This window comes from Corvus brachyrhynchos, unplaced genomic scaffold (genome assembly GCF_000691975.1).
Source record: "Corvus brachyrhynchos isolate BGI_N302 unplaced genomic scaffold, ASM69197v1 scaffold101, whole genome shotgun sequence".
NCBI lineage: Eukaryota > Metazoa > Chordata > Aves > Passeriformes > Corvidae > Corvus > Corvus brachyrhynchos.
In genome coordinates this window covers 8,427,857-8,441,579 of record NW_008237239.1, presented here as the reverse complement: position 1 = coordinate 8,441,579, position 13,723 = coordinate 8,427,857, and positions in this window count along the sequence as shown.

Here is a 13,723-nt window from a genome sequence, read left to right as displayed (position 1 = left end):
TATTTCTTATTGTATGTCTGAGAGGCTGTACAACAGAGTTAAAATTGAAGGGCAGGGAGAATTTAAAGGAATAGGACCTCTGTCTGTTCAGAGTGATTCCAGCTTAAAGATAAGACACTGCTACATTTTCAAGCATCACTTCATTGATATTTCTGACATTTTGGAGGAGCAAAGTGGAAAAAAAACCCAAAGATCTTTTCAATCCATTGGAAAATATCTTCCTGGTGTTTTACCAGAGTGCTGAAAGACATTTCATGGAAATATGTGTATGTGGAAACACATATATAATAATTAATCTTTATTAGTGACAAAATGGGGAAAACAATGTGGCAAACACAACTACAGTAAATGGTACAAATCCATTAACGAGGGTGAGCACCAGGAGGCTGCTTTTGTGTTGAATGAAAGTTCACTCAGCGGAAGGTTGCCTCCAAATACAGAACTAACCCAAGAGCTTGGATTTAACACTGACTGGACAAGTCATATTTCTCCTTAATGAGGCTCAGCTCTGAAGAAAAGAAGGAAAAGAAAAGGGTCAGTATGATAAGCTGTGCAGTGCAGTAATTGGATCAAGCTGAGACATTGGTGGCCTTTAGGAGCAGCAGAAGAGACCTGTAAGCAGGCTGGCACATGCAAATTGTTTTCTGTATACAATTGTCTCAAAATGGTTTTTAGTTTTTTCCAAAATAGGACAGGCAGAAAAACTGGCTAGTGGCTTCTGGGAATTTTTCATGTTTTACTTCTCAACCTGGTAGGATGTGGAAGGTTTTTACCCAAAGACAGCATTTTCATGCCGAAAAATTTATAATGAAATTTTGGGAGCTATCTTCCTTAAGTTACTTAGTAGCTTAAGGAGGTTTGGAGGCTCTGAGTTTTGAAGTTAAATAACTACAAAAGGAGTCAGGTGACAGCTACTGGTAAGTCCAGAGCAGATGGGGGTCACTGCAATATTTGAAGCACAAATATTCTCTGTGGGTCTTTTCCAGCTCTTATCCAGAATTTGTGGAGAATACCTTTAGGTGTAATAGAAGTCTATAATCCTTGTGGAAATTCAAATTTTAATGATGCTGCTGATTTTTTTTTTTCCCCTTGATCTCAAATTGATTGGACTTCAGGAATAAACTTCATTGTGAAAACACAACAAATGTAGTTTATAAACAAAAGTGTTTGGGATAGACAGCTCTAATCCAGGTGAGACAGTGCAACTCTTTCCTAGGTTAACTTCAGTTCAGACCAGATACAAATCAGTAAAAAATGGGAAGATAAGTGTCCTGTCCTGTTCATTTTATGTTGTAGATGAAAGAGCTTTCCTTAAAGGTTTAATTTGATGCCCAGTTTTCCACTTGCAGTGTACTTCTAAGGCTGTGTCCTGCCTCTTGGCCTTCCTTTTATAGCTCAGCATCCAAAAGGCTACAAACTGCCCAAGGCAGAGTAACTATTAACAACATTGGGAAATCAAAAATGTGATCACATTTTAGATTGGCAAAATTGTAGGGGGTTTCTTTTGGTTATCTATTAGGAAAGCAGGTTTTAGTAATAAAAATAGTGTTATGCTTGTTTGGTATGCCTATGATACTGTGAAAGGAAATTTGGGACTGGTAAAACTGCAGCTATCCAGAAAATATCTCACAAGCACATTGCTAGGCACTGTCATACTTGCAGCTCAGAGTAAGAAGTAGTAAGAAAGACCTCACCAACTGTCTGTGGGAAAATGAATGAAGTCAGCTCTGTCAGAAAGCTCTGGAGCTTCTGCTGGGACTGGCCATTTCATCTGCTGTTTCTTACTGGTTGTTTATAGATTGCAAGGTTGCATCAGGTTTCTTGGCTCTCCATGTACTAAGTACTTTAAACATATCACAGAAAAATTTTTCAAAGTACTGACAGTGTAATTCATTTTTTTTTCATTCACCAACTAAATATAATATTATCCACTGGATAAAAATGACTGACATTTCTCAAGTTGCCACTAGCAAAACGTTGAATCCCCAAATACCTTAACATAATTAAGTTATCCTCATACAATTTCTTCACGGATCATAGTGGTACTACTACTGGGTTTCCCAAGGAAACTCAATCTTTATACTCATGCTACAGATGTGTTAACTCACAGCTTTTCCTCCTTTTGGATTTTTCAACTATACCAACCAATTTCAAATAAGTCTGACAGTAAAAATTCCTCAAAGGCTCTGTGGCAATCTTCGATGTCATCACTGAGGGACAGCAGGTTTTACAGTGTCCCTGCAGCAGCAGGGCACGTGGAAGGGGAACAAGCCATGCAGCTGCTGCAGCTCTGGGACAGGCTCTAGCTGGAGCACAAGCAGTGCCACGGCACCCCGAGATAACATATGAATTCAGTGCATAGCTCCTGCCACTCCTGGAATGGCTTGTTCATGCATGAAGACCTATTTTCCAAAGAGGCCTTAGTGACTTCCAGAAGAACAGATCATGTCCACATGGCTGCCTCTTGATGCTGGCGTTGCCTCACTGTTTGTCTGGATACACAAGCAGGCCCCAGCAAGGAGTCCAGGCTGGTCTGCAGTGTCTTCGCGGGTGATTCATGATGTGTTTGTAAAGGCCCGTGGTACTGAAGTCATACACAGGACTTAACAGTGTTTTCAGATTATTTTGGGAAAGAGAGAATGCATTATAATAATGTAATCAACTGGAAATATCTAGAAAACAGAGCTGGTTCAAATTAGGTCTTTTATAAACTCCAAGTTTTTATCAGTTGTTCAGTTCAGTTGTGATTGTTTGGTTTTTTGGTTTTTTTGTTGTTTTAAACAGATGCAATAATGCCATGCCCAATGCATGTCATTAAGCAAGAACAGGGCTCTCTTAGGGTTTATTTATTGTTGAGAAATAGCCAAATTGGCACAAAACAAGGTATCTCAATAGAACTGTTGTGCCACCAGCTATACTTGTGTGTATCTGCTTTGCCTAGATGTAACAAACTCTTCTTGTATATGAAATTTATGTTGTACATATGCGCAGAAGTGTTTGTGTGTAAAGCAAGCGTGGATGCAAATCTCCACATTCTACTATACATACCAAACAATATATTAAAGAAAGTTTTTTCCAATTAAAACCCTCCAAGTATCTCTTTTATGATTTTTTTTTTTTTTAATCTTACAGCCTGTATCTGCTTTGATAGAACACCTGGGATAGAGCTGCCTTAGCTTCCATTGTGATCCCCAGCCCGGATACTCAGACTGTGGATGGGAGGGATGGCTCTGCCCCCCTCACATGCTTCATGTTGCTCCTGCCTCTTGGCTTTCTCAGGAATGCATCTTTGCTATGGAGGTAGGGCCGATGTGCCATCTGTTGGGGGGATCAGCATCCCCAAGCCACAGCCCTGCAATGCTCCTAGACATTGTAGGAAACGTATGACTGGAATGTAGCGGCTTGCATTTGCATTTCACACATTCAGCTTTGCTTCACACATTCCCCTCTCTCAGACATGATAAAGGCAGGGAACGCTCTATTTCTTGTCAGCATGGATGGATGGCACCCCTAGAAGAGTATGCATTTGAAGCAATATGTTCTGCATCACTGACGTAAGCCAAGATGCTGTTAAAGCCGGGCAGGTTTGTTTTCCTATTCAGTGCTAGTGAGAGGGGCACTCAGGGACTTGGTGTCCTTGAATTTAAAGAAGATTGAAATGTTGCATTGTTCAGAATGAAGGGGAAGAGGATGGGAGCAGAATGATGCCACGGCAGACGGTAAACACTTGATTGCAAGAGCTGAATAGGCTTGGCCTACATTTTGAATCTCATCATGGTCTCTTCTATTTCACTCATTTGTACCCCTGACTTTACAGTCAGTCCCAGGTTTAATCCTGCTGTTTCTCACACATTTTTCTTCAGATCTGCAATGCTGACGGGGCATCTTGGCAGAAGAGCAGTACATGCCCAAGCATTTATGAATGAGGGATGCCAGGGTAGTAATGTACACAAGGTAATTACTCCCTGTCCATGTTTAGTCCTTTTAAGATTGACAAGTTGTCCTCATGAGATTCACCTAGTCATCTCTACACCTTCATCTCATATTGTGTGGCAGGGTGGTCAGTGTACAGAAATATTTCTGAATTTCTAAAAGGAAAATTTTATCTGTAGCAAGCCCTGTCCTTTCCCTTGCCCTACCCACCAAGCAAATCTATCACTCTCCCTTCATTTCCCATTCCACCTGGGGAAGACATCAATGTAGTGAATGCTAAGCATTAAACTCATTTGCAACTTGCCAGAGCCACTTCTGTTATTGTTTGTTTTCTGCTTACCTTGGAATAGCTACAAACAGGGACTGAATGGGTCTGAGGTTGGGGGGAGGGGAGGGTAACACTTGCAGAGAAAGGCCACGGTAGTTCCCAGTATAATTCCTTTATATATACAGATTTTTTTTCATATCAGTCAGTGGAGACCAAGACGTGTAAAATTATAGTTAAAGCTAAGATGGGAAAAGGAAAATACTGGTGTTGTATATCTAGCTGATATTTGACAGGAATGACCAATTCTGATTCTATGCAAATATCAGTTCCTTGCTGGAGATGAAGGGAAGAAATAGAGACAAATTCGATGCAATGCATTTGTAATAGAAAAAAAACCTTTTTGATCTATTCACAGGGCTTGTTATATTTTTCTCCTGCAAAATGTCTCTAGAACTTCAAATTATAGCTGGATTTACAGATGCTTTGAGGGACTTTTGAACCTTTGTCTCCTTGTCTCCTGTCTCCATTGCATGGATGATTAGAACAGTAGCAAACAATCGTGACTTACTCATCCTTTCACCCTTTATACACAAACCAGTCTTTGTCAATTTATTCAACACCTTACAGTTGATTCCCAAGGTAGATATATCCTTGATTCTGATCATCCTTTAGAACGACATCTTAAAAATATATAAACTAAGGTATGTTACTGTTTGATGCATACAAATGGATAAAACAGAATATAAAGAATGATGTCTCCACTCTTTGAAAACAACAACATTTGTCAAACTATTTCTAGATTTCAATCCACAAGTTCTGTAGGATGGGTTTACAGCTAAACTTTCATCACTAGTTCCTACAAATATTTCCCTGGTAATCACTGTCCCAGTCACCCTTGATAATTGTTTGTGTTATATGCAGAATTTTGGAAAAAATTAAAAGTAGCTCAGTATAGAAGTTAATACTTCAACTGCTTTCTGATTTTAATTTCCTATGTTGTTCAGGGACTGAAGGCACCACAGTATTTGCATTTGGCAAAGCTGGAGAAACTCTAGGATACGATTGGTCCCTGTTAGTGCATTAAAGAACGAGTGGCTTCAGGCAATGGACGACTGGGATTTGGTCTGTGGATGTGATCCCTGGCTGTGCTTACACCCTGGACATGTCTTGCTTATGGCTGTTTGGAGAGATGTTCAAGTCTGCATCAAACAGTATGACAAAGAACAGGCCTGAAAGATGGACCCTTCAGTGTGTGTGAGTAGCACCTTCCTCCCTGTAACGTGCCCACCAAAATCAGAGACCACAGTCTACTGTGTGACATTTCCTTTTGTGCCCTTAAAGTCACCTGTAACTTGGATCGGGGGGGGGAGGGCTTGAGGAAGGTAGCATGAGACCCAAGTGGTACATGTGAGTCTCTCACTAATCAAAGAGCTAGAGAAACAAAGGAGAGCTGATGGGTTGTACTTGGGACTGCTACCTTTGGGACTAAGCCTGGACAAAACATCCAAATGTTGGAAAAGGAGGGTAGAGGGTTGTCCTGAGGAGACATCTAGTGAGGTAGCACTAGTGTGTGGCACTGTGTGAGTGACCACTGGCCCAGCTCTGGGCAATTAGCCTCATGGCACAGATTGCTCAATTGCACTTCTTGGTGCTCTGGGTTATGTGTGTCCTTCCAACTCCTGGTGCTGCAGTGCGTAATATCCTACATGGCATTAAACCTGGTCCCCACTGCAGAGAGCGTGTAAGAGCTGTGCAGTGCTCAGGGACCAGCAGTAGAGCAGGCTGGGGTTAGGGAGAGAGAGGGTTGAAGCACTTCTTCATAGGCAATGTTAGAAATACCACATCTGTATCTTCAGCTCAGACCTTGTCCCAAAGAGACAGGAGCTTTCCCTCCTCCCCTGGTTCTGCAAGGCAGACTTCCAAAGGCCTCAGGTTTGTTTCACTCTATGTGTTCATTACTACTTTTTAATGACTGAATTCTCACTCAACCATGAAATAATTTAGGGAAAACTGCATTAGCAAGCAGACTTGCTAAGTTCATAATTAAGGTATTTTCAAATATTATGGGTGAAAATTAACTTACTGTGCTGTCTGTGGAAACAGTGCAGAAGGCAGCAGGTTGTCTTGTGGAATATTTATGAAACACTTGCTGGTTTTGGCTGAGGCCCTGGACAAATCCACGGCAATTGAGCACTGAGGGTGTTGGTATTGGTGTAGCGGCGGCTGGAGCTGATGTCACTCACACAGTGCTGGCGATGACATCCCCTGAACTGACGGGTTTTTCTTCTTCCTGATTAATCATGTTTCCCCTTAATTGTGTGTCTTTTAAGAGGAAAGAGGATGTCTTTTTAAGAGGAAGCCAGGGGCAGGTGTGTTAGAAGGTCCCTCAGCATCAACACGTAATGTCCTGTTCCTCTGCAGCCTAAACCTTGGGGCAGCTCATATTCTCTATTCCCTCTGTCAGGAAGACTGTGAGTGGGGCTGGTTGGGACATGGGTGAGGAGGAAGTTTTGGCAAGAAAAAAGATGTTTTGGTGAAACTAAATTGCTTAACAGAAATGACAGGCTTTTGACATATTGATGTTGGATAAAACTATGAAAAACCTAACTTAATCTTTTGTTTGGGTTATTTTTGTTTCAGAAAAGGAAATGAAAATTTAATTTCTGAATGCTTATTTAAAAATTACTTCTCAATTCAATATTGGCTCCTGTCATTTTAGGAATGGGAAATAATTTAAACATTAGCAAAGAAAACATTAGTTTTTAAAAATAGATATATAACAAACACAAACTTCCATCAGTAAACATGTCCTACATGTGACAGGCTGGCAGTGTGATAGGGTGGTTGAGCTGAGATTGACCCAAACTGACCACCAGCTTTGAAATCATGGGAAAGAAAGGACAAGGTAGAGCAGCAGTCCTGCTCCTGTGGTGGGTGGAAAGGTGGAGCTTCCCCTACAGCTGCTCTGCTTGGGAGAGGCTGAAGAGTCGCAGCACTCATGGCATCTACCCACTTGGAGCTGTAGTGGACACTCCTCCAGCAGGATTTGCAGCACCTGTAACCACATGTGTGTGTGCATGTGGTCCATGGATACCCCAGCAGGGAGTTGGAAATCTCACTGAAGGGGCTGGTGGCAGCAGCGTGGGACAGTCCCCTCTCACATCCCTGCTGCATCAGTCTGTGGAAGCAGAATGGGGAAGGCATTTGGGAGGCGTGTTTTAGGTGTATTTTTAAGGCATCAGTGGGGCAGAGTTTTGCATCCTTCTTTCACATGAGGCTATGCTACATGTAGCAGGGTTAACCTTAATCACAAAGGGCATCCACACTGGAAGTGAAGATGTTGACAACCTGTCAGTGAGATGTGATGTCAGGATGTGACAGTTAGGAATTGAGATGATGTGCTAGGTGACTACAGGCACTGATCGGGTTGTGTCTCTGTCAGGCTGGCTTGTGGGGTGAGCAAGAGTTAACAGCTAACATTGTTTTATGGCCAGTACACGTGGTAAATAAGATTACCTATAATGAGATTAGCTTTGGACAGACTAAACCATTGATGAGTTCATCTTGGTCTGAGGCAATCCTGAAGCAATTGTAGCACCAGAGAGGATCTAAGTGGTGCTGGCTGTCCCAGCGTGCCAGGGCCATGCCAGGAGGTGGTGGCTTCTCCTTCTTGGGTGGAAAGACAGCTGCCACAGGGAAGGGGGTGACTGTGAGTAATGCACCTCACTGTAGGAATGTCATGCAAATTGATGTAATGAGCTTCAAAGGATCATTTCTGGTGAAAAATGAGTGCAGTTACAGCTGGAAATATTTGCGAGGTGCCATGTGTCCTGCCCAGCAACAGGAGGTTTGTCAGCAATGTGCCCAGTGCTGGGCAGTGGGGCACCTGAGTGGACAGAGATGGGAGCTTTGGGTTTTGCCTGGGAACAGCAGGAGGCAGGGCAGGGCGTATGGAGCCCCTCCTGTGATCCAAGGGGGGGCAGGCACTGACCAGCACTCGAGGTAGTGGGCACCTGCTGTGGCCTGCAGCCCCCCAGGGGGTATTGGCTGGAGACACAGGAATGGATGTTAACAGGGGGCAGGGAAGGGAATTAATGCAGCCTTAAATAAATGTAGCTGGAACAAGACACCTGACAGCATGTGTTTGTGCTGACCTTGAACAAACAGATTTTGTCTGGGATGGATTAAATTAGTTATTAGTTTAAGTAAAAATATACAGGGAATAGAAAAGAGCAGCCTGGTAGCAAAGTCACTGGCTTCAGAGGAATAGTCCTGCATTTCCACATCATCTTCTCAGTGTGTTGCATACAGCTTCTCTAGGGGGGCCTCCCATAGAAAACAGCACCAAAAGGCATAAACCCAAGCAGGGATTTAGGAGAGCAGGCCCAAATGTGTTCAGGGTAGACCTGGGGTGTCCCTACTGAAGGCACAGTGCCACTGGGGAGAGCTGGGTAAGAGCTGGACATGCAGTGTGCAGACCGGGCCTCAGACAGGCTTGTATTTGCTGATGTATTCTAAGTCACCAGTTCTGACATCCCACACACTCAAACCATTCATTAGGTCTCTGTGGTCTTAGGGCAGTGTAAATTAAATTAAAATCTGTCCATGTAGTGCTGTTGCAATGCAGAACTGATGTGGTGGTGGTTTCATGCCAGCTCAGTGTTATCCATCCAGTCTGTCCCACTGGGAATAGCTCAAATGTCTCCCTTAGTCCAAGGTCTCTGCTACAGGAATACGCAAGGCGACTGCAAATGGCAAATGATCATCATTTTAGCAGACACTATTTACATTCCTACCACTTGGACCCTTTATTTCTTTGGCCAAATCTCAGTGTCATACATCAACTTTTGATATTCAAAATCTAAATAAGTTTGCTAATTTTTTTCCAATCAAATATGAAATGGTTGTTCTACTTTCAGTAATTAGTCTTTTAAACACATTTAAATTATCTTTTAACAGAAGAAAATATGACCTAGAAGTCTTTGAAACCAACCTACTCTTTTTTTTCCTATTGCTTTTCACTAAACATGTCTGTAGTGCCAGACTAAAATTATGCTGCTTAAACTTGATAAAGTACTGCATCAACAACAAAAAAGGAAACTACGACAGAGAAATGAATGGAAAGCAAAAAAATTCATAGTACGTCAGGCAGGCTTTTCTTTTCCATCTCACATTATGCAGTGTGCAAAAGTATCCAATTTGAAAACCTGACTCAGAACAAACTGCTAGTGAGAGAGCAGGCGTGGAGGCAGACACAAAACTGCTCGCAGACCAGATTAAGTGAGCTTATTGCCAGCCCTCCCCCCAGCACATCAGAGATTTAAGCAAGCTGTGTCCTGCAGGGTCACCCCCTGAGCCCCAGCATCGCCCAGGGCCAGGGCCCCCCCGAGCTGTACCTGCCCTCGGCCCAGGGCAGGGTGGGCATCGTTTGCTTTGAAGGGTGCCAGAAATAGAGATGAACTAGATGGAACAGTTCAGCTTATTAAATGGTCTCAGTGCAAATTGAGAGTGAGCATATGAAGAGGGAGATTGGTATTTGCTATATTTCTCTTTCTCAGAAACACTATTAGTGATCTCCCACTTCAGCACTTCACTTGTTGGTTAGTCCCCATTCTCCAAATGCCACTATGTCACAGAGGGAACATCAGCCCAGAAATAATTAGTATGGCAATTTGGCACTCACTCTTCAAATTACATCTAGCAGTTGCATGCAAAATTGTCTGTAGAAATCATCTGGCTCTTACCAAGAGTTAGTTTAATAATGGAGCTTGTTTTGTTACTGCCACTATTATGTTGAAGTCTGTGGTTGAGAATTGTTTTCCCCTCTTGCTGATGGAAACATCTTCTAGCAAAAGCAAGAGAAATTAAGCCTTTTCTTCTGCTTTCTACTTTGCTGGACTGAGGAGTCCTGACCTAATCTCTCTTCAAAATATAAGTGTTCACTGATCATGGCTCTCTGGGGAGACCCACCCAAATGCTGGATTTCACACACATTATAGACTATTGCAGCTTTTCCTCTTATCACTAATTAACTATTAATTGCTGCAGAGACAATAGTAAAACCTTCCCCTTCTTATGTGACTACTGAGCCTAAGGTGGGCTATGATTCTTCCTGGTACAGAGGAGGAAAGGTAGTAGGAGAAACTAAAAGACAACGCTCCAACCCTAGAGAGGAACCAGCTTTTCATTGCAGAGATCCAATGCCCTCAACTTGAATTTTATTTGTCTCCATCCTTAATGGATATTTTCAGGACACTTATGGGAGAAATGCAGAGTATATTTTTCTTTCTGCCAAAAAAGCCCCATCTTGAACCTGAGAAAGCTTCTTCAGCAAAAGGGGGTTTTGCCCCAGCAGGTACAGTCCCCTGAAAATGTCCCGGTCCAGCATGTCAGCATCATCCCAGCAGCAGTATTTTGTCCAGCCTTCAACCAGATTACTAAGTGACTTAGCAATCAGCCTTTCCCATGACAGCAGGAGGTTCTGCAGCAGACCTTGCAGGTGGGATTTTAAGAGCAGGAATAATAGATAATGATGGGGCTATGTCAAAGGAAAATACAACATCCCTATAATGCGGACATTACAGGATTTCTGAAGCTGCTTTCAAAATGAGTCCAAAGAATATCTCCAGCAGTGCAGGGCCTCTGGAAAAAGAAAACAGGCAGCCGGTGTACTAGATGGAGAACAGTAAACAAAAAGGAACGGGGTGGTTTGTGTGTGCATGTGTGTTTGTGCTCATGCCTCTTGGGCTTTGCACACCCCCAGGAGCTTTTAGAGGTCAGCAGTTTCTGCACATCAGCTGATTCTCTGCAGCTGGACACATGCACATCACTAGTGAATGCCAGGCAGTGCAGGTTGGTTTGGGCATCTTTCCTTGACTTAGTCATAGGCTTAGTCTGTGATTATGCCCTTGGTGGCACAGAGGATATGTGGTTTTGAACATGTGGAATAATGAAAAGCTTTCAATGCACACTCTGAATATGTCTTCACATGGCAGGCTCTTTGGCTGTGTGCTCTGTGGCTACTCCTTAGATTTCATGTATTGCTTTTTTCATATGGATTGAAAGCCATTGAGCCTGATATCACAACAGCTGTGTGGCCAAGGAGCTGTGTGGGGAGGTTTAGGGGAAGGTGTGATTTTCACTGTCCATTTACTCCTTCGTGTTAGTGCTTGCTTGAACTGAAGTGCAATTAACCAAACACCTGATGCTTATGCATTAGGGCACCTCATGGTGTTTGTAATGGCACTAAGTTATGAGCACTCATGGAATGGGGTGTCGTTCCAATTGTCATGCTTTTCTTCTGGCAGTCTTTAAGTCCCATTGGATTAGTAGCTCCTATAATGATTATGACTGTCAAATTAAGCCATCTGTAAACACTAAAACTTGCAAGCTCTTACCAGAATCACAGCACTCATGTCTGGGAAATAAGTTCTGCATCTTTTCAGCTAGCTGTCAGGAAAATTCTTAAAAGGTTGGCATGTGCCTTGGTCCCTTCCTCCCAGAGCATCCTCTCCCTGTGCTGTCTCCACCCTGCTGCTGTGGGGGAGGTAGCAGGCACGGGGCTCCTGCCCTGCCACACATGGCTGGGATGTGCTCTGCCTGCAGGGTGTCAAGAGGCTACCCTGAGTGGCAGTGCCTAATTTGTGGCTCTAAGCAAGTCACAAACAGCCCTCCCAGCAGTGGGGCAGCCCCCTTGCAACACACATATTTAACAACTCAAGCGTAAAAGAGTGACTTGTGCCTTAAAGCAGGCTGAATTCCACAACAGAAACCAAACAGGAACCAGAGGCTGGGCTCACTGGGTGCTGTTCATCCTTACTCCTTGCAGCAACCATGGAAGATGCTACAGAGGCTGCTCAGAGTGCTGACACCAAGCAGATCTCCCTGTAGCTGTCTGCAGCCCTTGGCTGTGTCCTTGGTGCATCCTGCAGCAGTGACCAACTCCTCTGCTCATCTCCAGTGCCAGCTCACCTTCATCCAGACAGGGCTCTTGCCTCTCAGCTTGGCCTGTTGGTAAGCACGATGTGTAACTAATTATGCAAACCAAAGGTGCAGTGTAATAACACCTGGTGTGTTGCTCACACCACACCAGCAAAGTTAAATGTCTCCAGGCTGCTCTTCAAGTGCAAGAACAGGCCAGGAGAAGGAGAGGAGGGAGAAACCCAGCCTCACGGATGGGCTGTTGGAGTTTTCCTGTTTTCTGCCAGGTTTAAAGGATCAACTGGCTGATGTCATGGGCTTCCCTGTGTGAAAGCTGGGTCAGAGAGATCTGGGATGTGTCATAAGAACTTTAAGTGGTGAGACTTTTGCTTGCTGTTGTCACCATGGCATGGCTGGCTGAGCAGCTCAGAGCCATCTGTGAGACAGGGCTGGGGGCTCTGCTGGAAAGAAGCAGAGCTGGGGCCAGTGGTGTTGGCTGCTTGTCCAGGGTTAGCAGAACAGAGGGAGTCCTTGAGATATCCTGCCCTGAGACAGCTCAGGGCCTTGAAAATGCTTTAGGTGACCTTAATTTTGATATGGGGTGTGCACTAATGAGCAAGCAGTGTGATGAATGCATAAAGCTGACAGAAGGCACTTGCGTCTGTAAAGAAATAGGATGTGCAAGGTCAGGAAAGGTGTGCAGGGTGAAGTGATGTTTCAGAGGCAGTGAGCATGCCAGGCTGACTCATGAGCTGAACTGTGCAATAATCACAGGTAATTATTGCACACCAGCCAGGAGAAGGATTTACATACACACCGTGCTGGACCACAGGGCCCATTTGGGCTCTGGCATGCTCCGCTCAGAGCTCAGAGCAGACAGGCAGAGAGATGAGGAGCCATTTCCAAACAGAGCCAATATTCTGTTTGTCTCCCCATCCAGCTTCCAGATGTGACATTGAGCCATGATGCGCAAGAGTGAGGAGACAGGGAGCTACTGTCTTCAGAGCAATGAAGGGCAGATGAGTGCCTGTATTCACCCCCTCAAACACATCTGCACTACAGGAATGTGCTTCTGAATCTATAGTGAGGAATCCACTTGTAAGCCAATGTATTTTTCACTGAAATGAAAACAATGGAAATCCTGAAAAATAATGAAGGATCTCTCAGGCAACACAGGCTGTGGCTTATCAGCTAAGGGGCAAGGTGTCACACCTGCCTGGGTCTCCTGTAACAGAGAAATCCCAAGGGATTCCCATTGTCCCGGGGGACAGGTTTTGAGGCTGTGTCCTTGCAATAGGAAAATAACCACAGTACCTCCACTCTGGTGCAATTAGGGCCCTTGTGTGGTTTGGCTTTAAGGTCACCTTCCTCTCCCTTGACCTTGCCCAGATACATGGCTGGGTTGGCGCTGATGGCAGTGAAGGTGCATGTTGGTGTGTAAGGACACAGCACAGATGAATTCTATCCCAAAGCAGCTCTCTGAATGCAGAGAAGAGCACAGATTTCCTGTGTGCCTGTGAACAGACTCCTTGAAAGCAGAGCAGATGTACAAGGTTTGTGGCTGAACACCAGGTAAATGCTCTCATGCACTGGATAGGGGCT